Below are 20,865 nucleotides of genomic sequence, written 5' to 3' on the forward strand. Positions count from 1 at the left end.
ACAAGAGTAGTAACTAACATTCACTGAAGATTCACTCTGTACCCTGGTTCTAGGGACTTTGCATTTAACTCTTATAATCACCCTGGGAGGTAGGTGCCATCATTATCCCATTTTAAATGTCAGAAATGGCCATATTGCTAGTAAATGGCAGAATCAACCTTGACTCTAGAGCCCACAATTTTAATCTCTTCCCCATCCCACCTTCACGAAGTTAAGCTCAATTTTATACCTGTCGAATCTAATGATTCCAGAGGGTCATCCAAATAGAGACGTCCAAGAGGAAGGAAGATACATACAAAGATCTAGCTCTCAGGCCCTTATCAAGGAGGAAATGCAGACTTGGGATTCACCAGCATCCAGACCAGAACTGAAACCACAAGAGTGGAGAAGGTTACCCAGAATGTACATACAGAATGAGAATAAAGGAACTTAGTGTAAAGTCTGGAAGACCACAGATACTACAGTGACCAGCAGAGAACGAGGCAGGGGAACAGTTAAAGACACAGAGAGAAGGTCAAGAAAGGGTAGACAGTGGAAAGGAGAAAGGAGAGCAGTAGTATGAAATGCTTGTGGAAAGTCAAGTAAGATAGGGCCCAAATAGAACTCATTGAACTTAGCAACATGGAGGTCACTGGTAAACTTGGAGTGAGCTTTGTTGGGTTGGGGCCAGACCGCAGTGGACTGAGGACTGAATGGGAGGAAAGTAGAAAGCTTTCTCAGTAATTTTAGTTATGAAGGGGGGCTGTGGTAGTTTTAGAAGAATGGGTGCTTATTTTAATAGTTGGAAGAGACTAGTATACATTTAAACCCTAGTATAAACAAGCCAGAAGAGAGAGGATATAAACAACTGGGGACAGGGTCCCTGTGCTGGCATGAGAAGAGGAGGACAGAACAATGGCTAAGAGCATGGGCTCTGGAATTAGTTTATCCCAAAAGTCTATCAAATCCTGGCTCTCAACCTCTCTAAGCCTCAATTTCCCCATCAGGAACTAGACTCAAGAATAATCCTGGTCCTTGATGAGTGAAGGATCCCATGAAAGTATATAATGAGCACTTAGCAGTTAATAAATATTAGCTATGAATCCTACAGCATCCATAGTACAGGTAGGGGAAGACAAGAGCAATTCAGCCACTGGGATTCTTCTCTTAGAACTTTGTATTGTCTGTGATGTATTATATTGAAAAACAGTATTTTTCTCTTAGACTTCTGTACTGTCTGTGATGTCAGAAGCAAGGTTCTCTGCTAGAAGAAGGTGGTGTGTTAGAGGCATAAAGAACATGGAGATTTTTGGTAATAGACAAAGAGGCCAGCAGGCAAGAGAACTGACAAGAACAAAAAGCAATAGGGGGTCGGTGGGCATCATTCAAGTTTAGAGACTGATAATTTACAGAGACAGCAATCTCTGTGTTCATGTGGCTTTCTCTTGTAGCATTGAGCTGAGATACTGGATGCAGGTTCAGGACAAGGAGATAGTTTAGTGGACCCAGCTGGGTCTCTCTGACAAGTGAAGAAAACCAAGGGACCATCTGAGCATTTGGGAAGAGGATGGCTCAAGTGTTGAGGATGAAAATTTGGCTGGACAGAGAAGTAAGTGGGGACAAGGCAAGGCTTGCAGGTGAAAGTGAAAAATCTATGAAGTCTCCAGGCTCAAGACGTGAATTCATTAATGTAACCATGAGTATCCACATGGAATCACCCAAGGTAACGGTAGGACTAAAAAAGATGGCAACGCTTAGAAGGTAAGCAGACGACAACAGTAAGGCTAGGCAAACAGTGGGAGAGCCAGGTGCCATAGTGAACAGATCAGAGTGCTCTGCGGGGCACAGGAAGGGTAGTCTGAGGGCAGCTGAGTCTCTGGGCTGATGAGATCCCCTGGCTCTTCCTCAGTAGAAGTTTTCATTTTGGAACATTTGATTGTGATGAGGAAAGGAAAAGTACTTGTACCAGTGGCAGCTGTCAATCTTAGTTGAATGAGGTCACAGCTCTGACCAATCCTGAATAGTGGCATCTAATGACATGGAAGTTCTGAGTCAAGAAATCAGAGACACATTCCCATTTTAATTATTAATGAAGAAGTATGGGTTCATTTCTATGGCCTGTTACTAAAAAAGGAAAAATTTGGACTGTTTTCTACCAAAAGCATTATGTCTGCGATAACTAATGACTTCCATTTCCTATAAAATAAGAGTCAAGAAAAAAAAAAAAAGATGCTCACTCTTAACTTAAAACCAAGTCCCAACCATTCTGAGGACAGACTCATAATTACAAAGTCAAGAACTGTATTTTAAAATATGAGGTGATATTGGCTGTTGCTGGTACTGTATGATTTCCATTAAATATTACATATTTACTAATCATACTTTAAAAAATGCACCTCTTTCCTTAATCAATGATAATTATTTCAAATAGCAAACCTCAATAGATTATAAAATATAAATGTGAATGTGTTAGTATCAAGAAAAGAATATCAACTGTAATTGTATTTTAATGTGGATTCATTTTAAATAAGTGTAATTCACTATCTTATTTTACTAGAATTATCTTGGCCCCAAATGCTAATTTCCTAAATGTTACAATTAAAAGGAAAGCCACAAAAGGATGTGATTTTTGCAGCTGTTTTTAGCACTTTAAAATGACATTTGGAAGTACATATACTGTGGTAGGTCCAACAAAAAAGCATAGCATGTAATCTATTTTTATGAGAAACAGCCTCTTTTTTTTTTTTTTTTGCATTAAGAGACATCTAGCATTTTTAGGTATAATTGCACATCTTGTGATTTATATTCCTGTTATCATCGGCAATGAGAAAGCAAGGGGGTGGGAATTTCTCAGTTCGCACCATGACATTGAAAGTGAGACTGTGATTATCAAAAAAAGAAAGAAGAAAAGAAAAATTCTAAATGAACTGAAAGCATAAATATTCGAGCCCTTATGTTATGCCAATGGTGATTAGTTTTGTACCTTTGATGTCATTTCACATTTGAAAAGGAGGAAAACAGCTACGCAAGTCTAGCCAACACTGAAGCTGGCAGTGGTGGAGGGGGGTGGGTGTGGAGGGCAGCGGAGGCTGAGCCCCAGACTCCAGTACAACTGGAAGGCAGTCACTTGACAGCAGAAGTGAGCTGAAGGCAAGGCAGTCTCCATATTCTCCACACAGATATTCTCCAAAGGTATGTGAACAGGTAAGCGGGAAATCCTCGGGCACTGGATAAGCCAGAATTTTTTCCACTTGATTTTTAGGTTCCAATTAAATATAGAGACAACCCTGTGCGTGTGCAACCTGCAAGGGTGCACAGGGCCCTGCATTCACTGTCTACTGCCGCCATCTTGCAATGTTCACTATTTGAACAAGAGGCCCCAGGTTTATATTATGCACTGAACTCTGTAAATTATGTAGCTGCGTTCTAATCAAGTACACGTCATTGTTTAAAGACCTGGGGCCTATTACCTGGAATGGGTGGCAGTAGTCCACGGCCCAGATTCTGGTAAGGGTCATATGGAAAGCGGTTAGAAAAGACCAGAACTCCAGGCCAGATGGTTCACTTCTCCCTGATCCTTCACAAGGGATTAGGTTTCCACAACAGTGGGTTCTGTAATAGTCAGACCAGAATGGCTGATCTTCTTACCCACCCTAGCCCCCTCAGGAAATTCCGACCTGTTTCAAACCACCTTACAAATGAGCAAACTCCCAAGGAGACTGGGGGATCTTAAAAACTGAAGAGGAAGTTTGGATTTTCACGCTGGAGTTTGGGCAGGTTCTACCCAATTATCTGCCTGACATTCTAAATGTTCTTTAAAGGCTGAGCAGAAACCAGAGACGACCCCACGGTAGGTACAGGGAAATGCATGAAAGGAATAACCTGGCCATTCATTCAGATCCTGTCTCTTCACGGAAAGGCTCTGAGGTCTTTCCTATGTACATCATTAGAAACTTTTATTGGAAACCTGAGAGTAGCTGCTTTGTGGAGACAGTGGAATCAGTGCACCACCACTCCCTCCTCATTTCCCTTTCTTCCCACCACCCCCCCACCATTGCACAACATGGCAGGTTATCCTACAGTACAGGGACTTACATACAACTGTGATTCAAGGTGCATATATCAAAATGAGGGTCTCACAATGCAACTGAATCACAGAAGTAGTGAAATTAAACCCCTTTTAGTTACAAGTCTGAGTTTATAACATAAATATCCCTAGTACTCTGGGAACGATTTTCTAATGAACTTTCAAATCCCTAGTCTAGAAAGTACTCAGTAAAGACTTTCAGGAGCCAGTCTTAAGCCTTTTGTATTGCAAATGGAAAGTGCTCAAAGAAACAAAGATTGCTTAAAAAAAAAAGTAAAATTCAATACCATAAGTGTTTTAAGTTTTCTCCCCAGAGTATTTCCCATAACAGTGGTATAACGTCCTCCAATAAAGGCAGCCAGGACCACATGTTAAGCCCAGGAGACCTGCCTGATCGAGCTGCAAGATCACAGGCAGTTACCACTACATGGGGACTCAAGAGATCATGCATTCGACTTGGCACACACCCCTACACCTTGCCCCCCACCCCACTATTTTACAGGCCAGGAGACTGAGGCCCAGAGATTATTAGAGAGAGGCCCAAGATGACCTCTTCTTTAGAGGAACCAGGAATAAAGTTTGCCTCTTCCTACTCCTCCTCCTTTAAAAAAAAAAAAATGTATTTATTCATTAGAGAGAACAGCACAAGCAGGGAGTGGGGCAGAGGGAGGCAGTGGAGAAGCAGACTCCCCGCTGAGCAAGGAGCCCAATGTTGGGATGCCGGGCTGGATCCCAGGACCCTGGGATCATGACCTGAGTGAAAGGCAACACTTAACAAACTGAACCACCCAGGCACCCCTCCTTCTCCATTCTTACTTCAGCTCTGGAATTCCACCTCACCTCCGCAGCTGAACCCTGGTAACTTTTACCTCAGAAACAGCCTTCCAGTAGTTAACAACACTTCATTATTCCAAGATGTACCTCTCTCTGGTGGATAAACCAGAATAGCATAGCGCAGGTGATTTTCCTGCCACTCCATTCAGCCATGCATGCCACATATCCAAGAAACCTGTGTCAACACCTACTATGTACAAGGGCAACACAAAACAGATCAAGTGCCTTTGCCTCTTAAGAGTAGATTACAAGTGAAATAAAATATGCATGCATATCAATCACACAGAACATGATGAACCCGAGAAAGTTCCATTTTTAACAGGAGATAGGGTGGAGGGAGAGCATTTATAGCTGCAGGGATGAGAGGATGCCTTGCAAAAAGAAACTGCTGTCGAGCTGGGCCTTGACAGATGGACAGAATAACAATGGGCACAGTGTGGTGAGTAGGGAAAAATCTAGTGGAGGAAAAACAGGAACAGGAAGACAAAAGATACAAACAAAGGAAGCAGTAAAGAGAAGGTCTGGCTGTTGCTCTGAACAAAGGGAAGTGGTGAGAAATAAAACCCAAAAGATAGACCATAGGCAGAATGTCAAAGGTTAAGCCGACACTCTTGGGAACACCTTCGTGAGCGACCTCTCCTCCCACCAACCTGCGCAGTCCTCAGCCCAAGGCACTGAGTACCAAGTACAGAATTCATTTGTTCAATATGACATCCAGGTGCCAGGCACTGCCCTAGGCACCGTGGATTCAGCAAAAGGAACCAAGTCCCTGCTGTTACAAACCCACCATTCTAGTGAGGAGGACAGCTAACTAACAATGTCTATGGTATATGATAAGTGCTATGCAAACAGTGAAGCCAGGAGAGAGGATGGAGAGTGAAGGAGACCTTTAAGAGAGAGCTAAATGGACGGAGTGACCACGGGAGGGATCTGGTGCCAACATGAGGGAGAAGCCAGGCCAACAACCAGGAGACAACATGTGTGGTCTGCTGTGAACACAGCAAGACCAGCATGGCGAGAGTAGATGGAACCAGGAGATGGTGATGGTACAAGAGCAACTGTGGCCCAAGAGGGAGCCAGGACCCAAACCACTTAGGGCCCTATAGATCACAGAGGGCAGACAGAACTCCCACCAGGGCTCCTTGAGGACAGAGACCTGCCATAATTGACTGTGTATCCCAAGGGCCTTCTGCAAGGCACATAGTAGGTGTTCAGCCAGGACTGCCATGAACAGTGCTTTGAAGTCAGTGACATAAGGCTCAGAGCCGGACCCCAATTACCCAGTCACAGAATACCTAGGTGAGGAAGAGATGCTGGCAGTCAATGCGGAGCTCTCTTTGCCTTAGGAAAGAACAACTTTTGGTGCTTTCTACCCTTCTCAAGATGAAAGTTAATCAACTGCAGCAAATCTAGAAAATACAAGGAAGTAAAACACTTACCAAACAATCACCATGATTGTTCGTTCCATCCTGGTATACAGCCTTTAGCCTTCCAGCCAGACACATATACACACAGACAGGGGCGAACAAGATGGCTTATTTTGTAACAGTTCCTCTTAACAAATATTTTTGACAAGTCCCCAAATCATTATCTATTAACTGTCTAACATAGTTTAATACCACGCAATTCTAGAATCCGATTGTGCCATTATTAATGTAAGCAATCACAAGTTGTTGGAAAGGTCCACAGTACCTGACATATAAAAATTTGGTGGGATCCACAGTGGGCAGCCCAAGAAGTTAGTTTAAGAAAAGCTGTACCTGTTTGTAAGCAGAGAGAAAAGAGAGAGCACACAGGGAGGTCTGACAATGTGAAAAAGACTTAAAATGCACCATAGCTCCTCTCCCTTCACTGAAGTGAAGAGCTTTGGCATTACAAATCTGCTTTCCACATTTGTACTCCTTTGATATCGCCTATTGAAAGACAAAATGCTAACACACCTAACCAGCAATGCTTTCAGTGCGTGCCTCTGTCTCGGGCTGGGGGTGAGCACAGGTCCCCAGTGCACCTGTTGTACCTCCCCCCAGCCTGTCCGCCCACTCCTGGCTCTCCACTGTCATGCCTTTTATGGTCTGGGCCCTCAAACATTCCTTTCCTTATTTCTCTGACATCTCTTCATTCCTTCCCTTGTTGCTTTCATGTGATCAGCAGCTGTCATCAAATAAAGAGAACAAGGAGGTGTGGATTTAGCTGACAAAAGGGAAAAAAAAGTGGCAAAGATTTATATAAGTGGATTAATTGCAATGTAACCAACAATTTACGTGTGTGTGGAGGGGGGGAGAAATTGTTCCAAAAGCCCTTTATGATTAAGCAAGAGTTACATTTATGATATAAACAGAATGAAGACTTGAGGCACCTGGGTGGCTCAGTCGGTTAAGCATCTGCCTGCGGCTCAGGTCATGATCCCAGGGTCCTAAAATTGAGCCCCACATCGGGCTCCCTGCTCTGCGGGAGTCTGTTTCTACTTCCCCTCCCTGTTGTGCTCTCTCTCTCTCAGATAAATAAATAAAATCTTAAAAAAATAAATAAATAAAATGAAATGAAGACTCATCTTCAATGGCATGGGGAGAAGTTCACAATAAAATGTTAAATGAAAAAGCAGAATGTAGAACTGTATACCTAGTGATCACAGTTTTGTTTTTTTGTTTTTAAGTAGCCTCCATGCCCAGCAAGCCACCCAACATGGGGCTTGAACTCATAACCCTGACATCACAACCTGAGGTGAAATCAAGAGTTGAACGCTTAACCAACTGAGTCACCCAGGCACTCCAAATTTGTTTTTTAAGTAATCTTTATAATGCATAATTATAATATCTAATGTACAGTTAAACATATATATTGTAAATATAAGTAAATATTACAAATGTAAACCAATCATCATTTTTTGGTGGGAGGATTGTGAATGCTTGTGATTACTTTATTCATTTCTGAATGTTTTACTTTTTTGTAATAAGCATTTCAATTTATAATGAGACAAACTACCTGTTTCAAAATTTTTTCTTAATCTACTGTGATTAGAGCAACCATTTTACTTCCTTTTTGCTTCTGTGAATCTCTGGTTCATTTCCATTTTATCTAACAACAATGATGATTAACCTGAGTAGATCATCAGATATGGGGGTTGCAAATGGGAACTAAACATCTAATGGGGACACAGCTACTCTGATGGGGGCATGGCTACTCAAGGTCAGAATTATGGTCTGTGATAGAGGAAGGGGTTGGTAGTGCTTCGTCAGGGCACAACAATTCATTCATATTCAATTGTCCGATCAACAATGACTTCTCAAACACCTACTGAGGAGCAGAGAGACGCAGTATCAAGAAAGTCAGGCCCTTTCACTTACCATTAAATCTATAGACCAAGAGACACACTTACCAACTTCCAAGGGCTACAAAGGAAAGACAGAGGATGCTCAGAGTGAACAATCAAGGAGATGAAATTTGGATGGAGGCTGGTAGGGCCTCTACGAAGAAGCAACATTTAAACTGGGATCTTAGAGACTATGCAGGCTTTGGCCACATGTGGAGTTGGTGGACATACAGACAGGCAAGTGTTCCAGGAGAAGGAAACAGCATAGGCAAAGACCCAGAAGTAAGAACAGATATGCACAACTGGAACCCTTGACTAAACCAGCAACAAGCTCTCATTAAATGAGCTAACAAATTACAGAGAACTCATGGCGTGTATTCAAGTAATACAATACGTTACGTTAAAGGAAAACCATACTGTCATTAGGCACGAAGAGGAAATCTACTATCTTCCATCCTTGCCCGTAACCACCATTCATCATTTCACTAGGAAAAGCCTCATTTCCTCAGGTGACCTTTATAGTTCAGCTTTCGACTGTGCAATTAGAAAATGAAGGAGGCAGAAATGTAGCCCACTCCTCAGATAATGCAAATCTAAAGTAACCAAATAAAGACAGTTTTTTTAAATTCTACAGCTCATCCTTCTGCCAACTTTGGAAACAGAAAACACAGGAAGCTCATCGCCTTAAGTGGCTCACAGTGGAATACCGTTCAAGGACAAAAAAGAAAACGGGGGGGGGGGGGGGGGGAGTCAATAATTAACACTAATCTCCATTAATGGAGGGAAGAAGCCTACTTCTTTCAGTTGCTTTCATCACATGTTCTCCAGGACTGTATCTTAACAAGCTATTTAAGGCATTCTACAGCAACTTTAAAGTTAGTAAATGGTCCATAAAAAAGCAAGACAACGAAGACCAAAAATTGGAGGAGAAATCAGCCTTGCAGTGAAGCAAACTTCTGAAAAATGGCAAAGCCTGATAAAATAAACCACAGAGACAAACACAGTAAATAACCATCAAAGAAAACTCCAGCTAACTACCAAACCACTAGCAACATAAATATTGCCAACTACATGTATAAAACTTCCACACTCAAGGTCAGCACGAGAAAAATAGATAAAGAACAGATACAGTCGCGGGAAGTCTGGAGAAGGGCAGAGCTAGCAGGGTACTGCATTTATAGGCAATGTGACCTTTTCTCCCAGGACGTGCCCCGGAGACCATGGCCTCACCTGAAGATGCAAATCCCATCAACAGTATGTCCAGCCATGACCAGATTCCGGTTCTTAAGCCCCTTGTACACTGGTACGAATTAAGTGGGGGGAAATAAATTCACTTCATTCATATTTATTAAGTTAAGTTAAGTTAACTTAACTGTTAAGTTAACTGTTAAGTTCCAGGTGCTATGCTGGGCACTGAGTGAACAACAAATTAGCTTCTGTGCCCATTTTCTGGAAGCTTACAGTCATCCACAGTGAGGTGAAGGCTCAACACAGCACAGGACATGACCCTCTGACTGATGTCTCCTTACTTTCTCTCTAATGTGACACATTTATCCTTTCCATTGAAGGCAGGAAATGGGGAAGGAGAGCATAAGGCAGAAACAGGGAAGGGTGGGAGACAGGAAGGAAAACAAAATAAGATGGCCCTTGACAATACAGGGGTTGGAGCACCAACCCCTCACACATCTGAAAATGTTTAACTTTTCACTCCCCAAAATCTTAACTAATAGCCTCTTGTTGACCTGAAGCCTTACTGATAACATAGTCAATTAACATACATTTTGAAAGTTACATGTATTATATACAGTATTCCTACAATAAGTAAGCTAGAGAAAATATTGAGTACATCTTAATATTTAACTTAATTTTAGAGAAAATATTAAGTACAGTCATATACTGTATTTATCGAAAAAATCTACATATAAATGGACTCGTGTAGTTCAAAGATCAACCCCTGTTGTTCAAGGATCAACTGTACCTTCTTTCCATATAATTGTTGTCGGCCATTGAGAAGTCCTCACTGCCATCCTGGTGCCTCTGGAGTTTTTGATCCAAATCCCAGAACTCTTCATTCACAATCTAGTTCCTTCCAGCTTTACATTCTGAGATGTCAAACCTACTCTTCATTAGAAAGGACCAGGAAGGCTGAAGCTAAGCGCAAACAGCGTCCTAAAAGAGCATGGAGCTCAGCACAGGACACAATGGTCCCTGATGAATCCTTGGTGATGGTCAGAATGCCCAGGGCCCAGGATGTGCTTCCAGAGAGAACCATTGTTAGCAGGATTCTCCAGAATCCTGGTCCTGTGAACATAGCCTAGAGCACCATCCAGGAGGGTGTACTCATAGTGGTAGAGTCTACACTTTAAGAAGATCCCTCTCCAGTTGGCATGCAACTGGAAATTCTCAAAGAGTATTGGTGGAAAATGGTGGTGATGTGTGCAACCATTCCATAGAACAATTTGTGAACATGTATCAAGACCCTTAAAACAATTTATATTTGTGGACTAGTAATTCCATCTCTACTTTTTTACCCCCTGAGGAAGTAATCATGAATAAACACAAAGCTTTAGCTACAAATATGTTCACCCCAATTGCTTGTGATGGCTTAAAGCTAGACAATGAAATGCGTACTGATAAGTTACAAAATGCCCACAAAATGCCATATCACATGGACATTAAAATAATGTAGGAAATACTTACAGAAGGAAAAGGTAAATAAGTGTGAAAAAAAAAAGTCCAATATGAACTCATCTTGGTAAAAGAACACATTTAATACATAAGTATGAGTGTGTGTTTGTGTATAAGCGAGTATACACATATGTGCCCACGCACATACAGAGAAAGAAAGACTGAGAGAGATGATAGGACAGAGGTACAGACTAGAATATACAGTGACATGTTGACTGTGTGTAAGTTTTTTCCTTGTTTGTAATTTCTAAATTCTCCGAACTGAACATATTAAAATAGAAAGCTATGTTAAGAATAATTACCCCTTGTCTGTTTACCCCTTGATTGTTGATGACTATAGGCCATCCTCACTTAGAAGCGTTTTGTAGCTACTGAGGTCCAAGGTGCCCCAGATGCCAGCCAATTCTCAGCTCTGAATGCCACAGTCCATCATGCTCCTTGGATGGCTTACCAAATAAATGTCTGATTTTTGACTTTGATATTTTAGGGCCCAGATGGATTTGAAACCCAGATGTTTCCCCTCTTCAGAATTTAATTATCAAATATAATCCATTTAAATCAACCCACCACTGGTTAGTGCTTAAAGGATGCTAATGTACAAGTGAAAATTTCTTCCTTTATTTTCAAGACTGAAATGAATTTGGAATGTATGTAATTTTGCTTAGGCCACTTTCAAGAAGCTGTGAAAGTTTCCACAACCTGCCAAATTAGCTGTCTGTTTGCAGTCTCAGAGCAAGACAGAGGATGCCTAAGCAGCGGGCTTGCTTTCTTCATAAAGACTGTGCTGGTCGAGGAGGAATGTTTCCCCTGCAGCAAAATTATTTCTTGGCAAAGACCCCGGCTGGGCACTACTCCAAAGTGGAACTAACTCCCAAAGGAAGTCACCAGGCTGCTTTGCCTCATCCAAAATTTCTTTGGCACCAAGCACCACGCATGTGTGTATACAAATCCTGGTTTCCAGGGAGCTTGAGATACAGGCCAGCAGTAAGTTCCAAAACTCTGTTAGAAATATACACCCAACTTTATGTGCCCACTTTGACTGATAAAATGTTCTTGGGCAGCAAAGACTTCACTTTCAAAAACTCCAAATCTTATTATGATTTAGAGCATGAGGTTTTTTAGACAGAGGCTATATGAAGAATTAGCACATGACCTGTTGAACAAAGAAAAAAGAACTGGTTGCTTCCAAGGTTAGTTGGTTCTTACTGCATACGATAATCTACAAACCAGACATACTTCTTTCAGAGGACATGGCTCTAAGAGGAACTGAGTACTAAGCAATAATTTTTAGTCTACTGCAAAAAAAATAAAAAAAAAAAAGAAAAAGAAAAAGTCAAGTCTATACAATACCAAAGAAACCAAGAGATATGTTCACTTTTACCCGTTAAGAAAGCCACAAAAAAAGTATACTGGTATGACCGAAAAGTGCAAAAAAGTTTTAGGGGCCAGTTAAAAAGTGCAGATACTACAACGTGGAAAGGACCCATCTGAAGCATGGGGCACATGAAGACCTAGGAGCAGACCCATCCTTCGCACTGGGAGCACGTCTGTTGGCCAAAATGGACAGCTCAATGAACATCTGTTAAGTGTCCACTAAGTGGGAGCTTCTGGAGATTAAAAGATGAGTAAGAAACAGTCCCTGCCCACAAGAAGCCTACTGGAAACAGACATAAACATCAGTTAAATGGATTTAGAAAGACTGTATGATCAAAGTATGCACAAAATGCCTGGAATAGAATAAAGAAGCAGTTAGCTCAAATCACAGATGCACAGGCTGCCTCTTGAGAAGACAATTCTGATGCTCAGTCTTGAAAGACGAAGAGTATTGGCCAAGGGAAGGAGAGGGGAGGTTTTAGTAATGGTTTAATGGACAGGCTTTACACATAGGCTTGACCTGGAGAGAACTGTGAAGACGTTTCGTCCACTTAAACCGAAGCATAGAGTTCAAGGGGGAAAGTAACAGAAGACAATGTTAGAGAACAAAGTCATGGATGACTGTGCTGGGGCTTAGAAGTAATCACATGGGGAACTGAGGGCCAAGCCAAATGCTGGGAAGCAGAGATGTCTTAGAGAAAGAAGAGGTCACTGCGAAGGGCTGAGGAGGGGTGACTTAATTAAGGCTGGGACAGGTTTCCAGGGACAGGTCAATGAGTCTGTCCTATGCCACTGCATAAAGGAAGTCAGGAATCACCATCAGGGCTGTGACAGTCACCCTGATGGCGCTCCAGCATTTACTACTCCTCAGGTATTAACCATATTGGCCATTTATTTTATTATTTTTTTAAACTGAGATATAACTGACATATAGCATATCAGCTTCAGGTAAACATGTGATTCTATATTTGTAGACACTACAAAATGATCACCACAATTAAGTCTAGTTACCATCCATCACCATAGTTACCAAAAAATCTCTTCTTGTGATGAGACCTTTTCATATCGACTTAGAGACTTTGAAATAAGCTGTACAATATTAACCAAAGTCACCACGCTCTATGCTACTATGTATTACATTATTTATTTTGTAACTGGGAGTTTGTACCTTTTGGCCACCTTCACCCACTTCACCCTCCTCCCCTCTGGCAACGACCAATCTGTTCTCTGCATCTATGAGCTTGGGTTGTTTTGTTTTGCTTTGGTTGATTCATTTCTTTAGATTCTACATATAAGTGAAATCATAGGTATTTGTCTTTCTCTTTCTGATTTCCCTTAGCATATGTAATGCCCTCAAGGTCCATCTGTGTTGTCACAATGGCAGAATTTTCCTCTTTTTTAATGGCTGAGTAGTACTTCTGGAGAGCTGATGAGACACAGGACACGATACTCTGCGCTAATCACTGGGCTTGGCCACCTGCTGATCAGAGAATTCTGTGACTAGGACTTGCTGCAGTGAGATGCAGCACACTGCGGGGGGACAGCTCTGGGCGGCACTGCACAGCTTTCCCTAATTTCAAGGCACTCCAGGAATCCTAGTTTGGCATGTGCAAAGACAATTGCTCCTGGTGTCCAGATTTCTGATAGGCTTTTTACCAAGGTCTTGCCTGTGCAATCCATCATGCTCCAAGGTGACTGAGCACCAAACTGTCTTACTCACCGGAGTCCCAGTACAGGGCTGGACAAATGATGGGCCCTCAAACAGTAGCTAAATGGATGAGGAAAAAGTGGCAGAACTTATGAACATTGATTTCACTCAACAGGGGAAACCGCCTTCCTCCTGAGGTTTTGACAGGCCACACGGACTCCAGCTTTGCCCAGGGGGTACACGGTGGCTGACAGAGTACTCAAATGCACAGTCACTTACAGGAGAGAGTTCAAAGCCTGGGGCCCAGTGTTTCAAGGTTGTGCTCATTATTCTCCCTGCCTCCTGACAACTTGCTCTTCCTTCCCATGCATGTATACTTCTGCTGGGTACCACACACCCCCCAACCAATTGCCTAAGGCAGAAAAAAGAAGGCAATCTCTTTATTTCCCACATCCAATTTATCAGCTAGGCTTTAAGACTTCCTGTCCCAAACGGCTCTGGAGCCCATCTCTTCATTTAGGTAACTTTGACTGCTATCTCAGTTCAAGCCCTTGCCTCTGCATCCTTCCTGTAGCTTCCCTGGTGTCCCTGTTACTCCACTGCCAGAGTGACCCCTCTCAATGCAAAGATGACCAATCTCTCTCCTTGGCTAGAAAAGCTACTTGGATGCCTACCATCAATGAGCTGATTAAAATGAACTTGGCAGTGCTTGAGAGAGGTCATCAGGAAGTCAATCCATGTTAGATTTATGTTCATCATTTATTTACTATACTTTTGGGGGGAAGGGAAACTGAATTTTGAGATCTTCCTTCTTTATTTCCAGACAGTATTTTCTAGATTGGACATTCTGGAAAAAAATGGAAGGAAAAAAAGAATGAAAAAAAAAAAAAAAACCCACAGTGCTATACCCCTCATACTCATTAGGATGGCTATTATTAAAACAAACACACACACACACACACACCAGAAAACAAGTGTTGGCTATGATGTGGAGAAACTGGAACCCTTGGGTGCTGTTGGTGGGAACGTAAAATGGTACAGGTGCTGTGGAAAACAGGATGGCAGTTTCTCAAACAACTAAAAACAGATGAACCGTACGACCCAACAATTCCACTTCTGGGTATATTCCCCAAAGAACTGAAAGCAGGGACTCAAACAGATATTTGTTTTTGTTTTTTTTTGTTTTGTTTTTTGTTTTTTGTGGGGTTTTTTTGGCAGGATTATTTTTCTATTGAACTGTAGTTGACACACAATGTTACATTAGTTTCAGGTATACAACAATGATTTTTTAAAAATTTCTTTTCAGTGTTGCAGAATTCATTGTTTATGCACCACACCCAGTGCTCCGTGCAATACATGCTCTTAAAACCACCAAGAGGTTCACCCATCGCCCTACCCCTCTCCCCTCCAGAACCCTCAGTTTGTTTCTCAGAATCCATAGTCTCTCATGCCTCATCTCCCCCTGATTTTCCCCCAGCTCCCTTCTCCTCTCCATCTCCCCATGTTCTCCGTGTTACTTGTTACGCTCCACAAGTAAATGAAACCATATGATAATTGACTCCCTCTGCTTGACTTATTTCACTCAGATAATCCCTTCCAGTCCCATCCATGTTGATACAAAAGTTGGGTTTTCATCCTTTCTGATAGAGGCATAATACTAAGTTCATTATTTCTTGTCAATCTATCCAGGGGCACTAAGCATTGTTGAATATGATGTATTGAAGTCTCTTTAGTATTATGGGGGAAACGTGTATTTCTTTTTTTTTTTTTCTGTATTAGTAATATAATTTATTGAGTCACTTTGTGCCAGGTACTAGTCTAAGCATTTCACCTATTTTTTTCTTTTTTTTTTTTTTATTTTCAGCATAACAGTATTCATTGTTTTTTGCACCACACCCAGTGCTCCATGCAATACGTGCCCTCCCTAATACCCACCACCTGGTTCCCCCAACCTCCCACCCCCCCCACTTCAAAACCCTCAGGTTGTCAAACAGATATTTGTACACCCATGTTGATGTCACCATTATCCACAACAGGCAAAGGATAGAAGCAATCCAAGTGTCCATAAACAGATGAATAAATAAACCAGATGTGGTGTATACATACAATGGAATGTGATTCAGCCTTAAAAAGGAAGGAGGAAGTTCTGACACAGGCTACAACAGGGATGAACTTTGAAGACATTATGCTCAGCGAAATAGGCCACTCACAAAAAGACAAATGCTGTCGGAGTCTACTTATGTAAAGTACCTAAGGTAGTCAAATTTCTGAAACAGAAACTAAAATGGTGATTCCCCAGGCTTGGGAGACAGAGGGAATGGGAGCTATTGTTTTAATGGGCACAGAGTTTCCATTTTATAGAATAAAGAGTTCTGGAGATTGGCTGGCACGATAGCGTGAATGCACTTAACACTACTGGACTGTACACTTAATGATGGGTAAGGCAGTAAATTTTATGTTAAGTGTATGTTGTCACAATGTAAAACAGAGTAAGAAAATGAGCTACCAAATGCTTACAAGTATATAGAAAATAATTCTCCATCACATTTGGGGCCACATATCTTCATCACGGTCATTTGTTCTGGACATGCTAATCAGGATTTATAAAAACATGATACATGGAGAGAATTCTCCAGAAGAACTGAGGGGAGTGATTTGGATTCCTAAGGGGTGGTGGTCTAGGCCAACTCTTTGGTTAATATTCTTCCCCACTTTGTCCTCCAAGTGAGGCAGTACTACCTCCAACAGTGTCATGTCCTCAACTACAGAGAAGAAAGACCAGGGGCTTCCAGCTGATATTCACTTAGGATCCTTATAACCCCCGCTAGCCCCTTCCCATTCCACCCTTCTCCGGAGATGGGCTCTGGCTATTTATTCCAGGCTGGGTGTGGCTATGGCATTGAGAGTAGGCTGAACAAGGTAGAAACTGGGGGAAATGTTATGATAGGGACATTTGGGTTGAGGACAAAAGGGTTCCTGTGAACTAGGCTTAGGACTCAGATTCCACAATGCTGGCTGGAGGTGATCTCCACGTGAAGAAAGAGTCTCTGCAAGTCTCTCACCTTCTAAGTTACCCAACACATTAGAAGGCGCTCCATGAAGAGGATCCCTTCCTAGACTTCCCCAGGGTGGGCTATTTACACCACCACTCTCCACCCTGAATCACATACTGCCTGGCCTTGGCTCGGAATGGGTTCACGGGCATGCGCCGGTTCTCCCAGGCAGAGAGAACACGCATCTGACACGTAAAGGTTCTCCACAAAGAAGACTCTCAATAAGTACATGCTGATCTGTGAAAGCATCTCAGTGCCACTTTTCCATCCTGAGAAACTAACATGCTTTTGTGTCCAAACAGCTTATTACTAGATTTAAATAACCATGTAGCCAGGGCCCAAGTAGCAAACATGTTTCTTTCAATGGTCTTCCAGTTTACCGCGTGGTACTTAATTTAGGCCAAGAATATTTACACCTGTAACCTCAAAAAAGGTATAAACAACACGGCGATCCTTTAATTCTGCCTCATTTTGTCAAGATGCTGGAGCAGACACCTCGTGACACCCATAAATCAGAGTAGGAAATTTTTCTCCAATTATGTTTTAATTCATGGGCAATCATTCTCTATAGCAGGTGGCAAGTTGAGGGGGGCTAGACGTCAGGGAGCATGAAGTCAGGCTGGTGAAGTATGGAGTAATTTTAATTTGAATTTTTACAAATGAGTACTGCAGGGGTAGCAGAGACAAAATGTGCCTCTGAACGGCAGCATCAAATGCACCTAGAACCACCTCCTCAGCCAACTGCAAGGCAATCTAACAGAGATGCTGCTCTCACTTGAATTCTCTGATTGCCGTGGTCTAATTAATTTCATCACGAGACCATCTTCTCATTTTTCTGCTCGAGGACCTTGAACGTGACCTTGAGATTATTCAAATAACTGCAGTGTCAGTTAGGAATTGACCCATGTGACAAAAACACATTCCTTTACAGAATAAGCCATTTTCCACTATATGGAACATCCATGCCCAGAGAAATTGGTGAAAAACCTTTCCCAGATGGATCTGTGTATCCTACTAAAATTTCACTCTTAATCTGTTTGCTAAACATTTACTAAGCATGTTATGTGAATGACACTTTAAAACACAGAAATTAATATGACAAGCCTTTGACCTCGAAAAACTTCCAGTCAAATAGGAAAGACACTCACACAAGCCAATCCTTGTGCACATGCCGGCCCACGCTGGCCTTCCCCACCTCCCCATCTCAGGAATGGACACACCATCTGCCCAGCTATTTACATCTGAAACCTGGGCATAATTCTTGACTTTACCACGTTCCATCTCTAAGGCTACCACCCAGATCCAAGCTACTCTCCCCTCGCCACCTTTCTGGGGTTTCAGTGCCTTAGATTAAATGTCCCCTCCTCAGAAAGCCCTCCCTGATCATGCCATCAAATACTGCTCAAGACATTTCATTTCCTTTTCCCTTTCTGCACTTACTTGTAAATTACCTGTGACTGCCTCTCTCCTCTGGCCAGCTGTAAAGGGACCCTGTAGGGGCTGCTGGCAACTGTGCCCCTGGGCTAGAGCCCTGCCCCACCCCCCCAGAAGGCACACAGAAAAGACATGTTGATTGATGAGTGTCCTTTACACAGAAGACCAAAACCAGGATGATAAAAATGGAGGAACGTACAGTCAGGAAGGAAGATTGATTCTTGACTGGATGACAGCTTCCAGAGGAGCTGGCCTGGGTACTGTGCTTTAGAGGACAAGTATGTGCGTCTGAGAATGCATGCCAGGCTCCGCAACTGGCAAAAGACAAGGCCCAAAGGCATGGCCAGTCCAGGGAAGTCTGAACAATGGAAAGGGTCCCTGAAATGGCAGGAATCCAGAGCACGCAAACGGACGTGCTGAGAGGACAGCGCACACAGTGGGGGCCCTGAGTGACACAGTTAGGGAGTGGGATTTTATTTTTTTAGACCATGGAAAGTCACTGTAAAGTTCTGAAGATGAAAAATTAGATACTCTAAACTACCTTTTATAAACATTGAGAAAAACTGTTGTAACTTAAAAACCAGCAAACCACCCAAAGTGGCATCACTTTGAAGAGGACTACGTACACTTCCACCTATGTTTGGAGGAGAAAAAGAAAGGATTTGGCTCCCGTCTGTAAATGCAAGGGAGAGAGGGGCTCACAGTTGGTGACCCTGGGTCTCCAAGAGGTGAGCTGACAGCAGGTCAATTTTTAGGTTTTCAAAGACACTGAAAAGCCATGTTAGCATTTCCAAATGGTTTCAAAGTAAAAGGCACCAGGATCGAGGACAGTGAAGCTAGTAGCTGGATTCCAGGACTGGAGGCGGGTCCAGGGTGGGGAGGTGATTCCAAGCAAGCATGCTACACATTCCAGAATGTTCCATCAAACAGTATTGCACAGACGGGATAGGACTCCTCACACTGAAATTAATGCTAAAGCCCTGCATATGATACTGAACACAGTGAGGATATGAATGACTCCACCTCGGCCACAGTAATGGGCAGCTGCTCAGACTGCAAGGGATCAAGGACCTCTGACAAAACATGCCTTCCAAAACATGGAGAACCCAGGCACTCAGAGGGCTTTCTCAACAGGGCTTATTCAAGACCAGTTTATTGGAAGAGCGCCACTCTCAAGAGCGCTGTAGCCACATGCGAGAGCTGACCCGTACAGACAAAGGCAGTTAACCATGGCCTGTGCTTGCATGAGTTCTGGAGGGAGGGAGAGGCCCAGGAGCCTGCAGTCACAATATTGCACTAACTGGGGGCTGGTTTTTTTCCCCTTTGGGTTTTTTGTTTGTCTATTTGTTTTGGCTCAAGCAAGTTGTCCAACCTGGGCTTCAGCTTGCCTATAAAATCAGGAATCCAGAAACATAATCAAAGGTCCCTCCCAGTTGTAAACTCCTGTGACAATGAAGGTGTTCCTTGCAGGTACACCTGTTTTCCACAAACCATGGAAGGGACTTGAGCTAAGGAGGGATGCCCGCGGCTCATCCTGGCTCAATGTCCATTGAGCTGAGGTGGGGTTGGGCAGGAACTGGCCCCAGGTTTGGATACGACCCCGGCTGGAGAAGGCAGATAGTGACACGGTCACTGCCTGGGCCGGGAATCAGTAGCATAGACTCATATCACGGCTCTAACTGTGAGACCACAGGCTGGCAAGCCGGGTTAAACTCTCCACATGTCAAACCGGGACAGAGTCAAGGTGAGGATTATGAGACAATGGATGTGAGAGGCTGAGTGCCGTGCCAGACACACAGCCACTCCTCGGTACAGGACAATCCTAGAAGACGTTGTTGTCTGTTTTATTTCACTTAGTTAGCTATGGCATTTACCTCCGCCGCTTTCTAGGAAATTCTCGCTGCAGGAGAGATAAAATTATGGGGCCTCATGAAACTGGAAAAGTCCCCAACGTCCTTTCTTCCAGTTCCCTGTTCTTAGGTATTTTCACTGTCACCACATCAGCCAAGCAGGCCGCCCAAGGTCACCCAGCCACAAAGTCCATCTAAAACACCATCGTTGGTGTCCTCAGGGGTCCCCCCAGGGCCTGCAAGTAGTGAGTGTAAATTCTTGTACTCCCCAATGCCCTAAAAGTCAAAGTTGTCTGTTATGACAGGAAGTTTACAAAACGAGATGAAAGTGCCTAAGACCAGGAGATCATGCACTGAGTAACCAAGAGAGCCGATTCTAAAATATGAGACAATGACAAGAGTGGTAACAAAGCCTGTAACAGTCCTCACTAATGATTCTTATGATGTGAAGCAAAAAAATCCAAATACACAATCCCATTTATGTCATGATTACAGTGAAGTACAATTATGTACATACAGAGCAAGCGCTGGCAAGCGATGTGGAAAATGACAAAGGTTGATCTGCTATGGAGGTGCGGCTGCAGTAGCCTCACTTTTATTGAGTGACT

The 20,865-nt window shown here is 42.8% G+C and overlaps 1 protein-coding gene across 2 annotated transcripts in view; it reads right to left on the bottom strand.

Moving 5' to 3' along the window:
* Window positions 1-20,865, bottom strand: part of KIF16B (kinesin family member 16B) — a 283,672-nt gene that overhangs the window by 103,607 nt on the left and 159,200 nt on the right. The window lies entirely within an intron of this gene.

This window comes from Martes martes (assembly GCF_963455335.1).
Source record: "Martes martes genome assembly, chromosome: 9".
Taxonomy (NCBI): Eukaryota; Metazoa; Chordata; class Mammalia; order Carnivora; family Mustelidae; genus Martes; species Martes martes.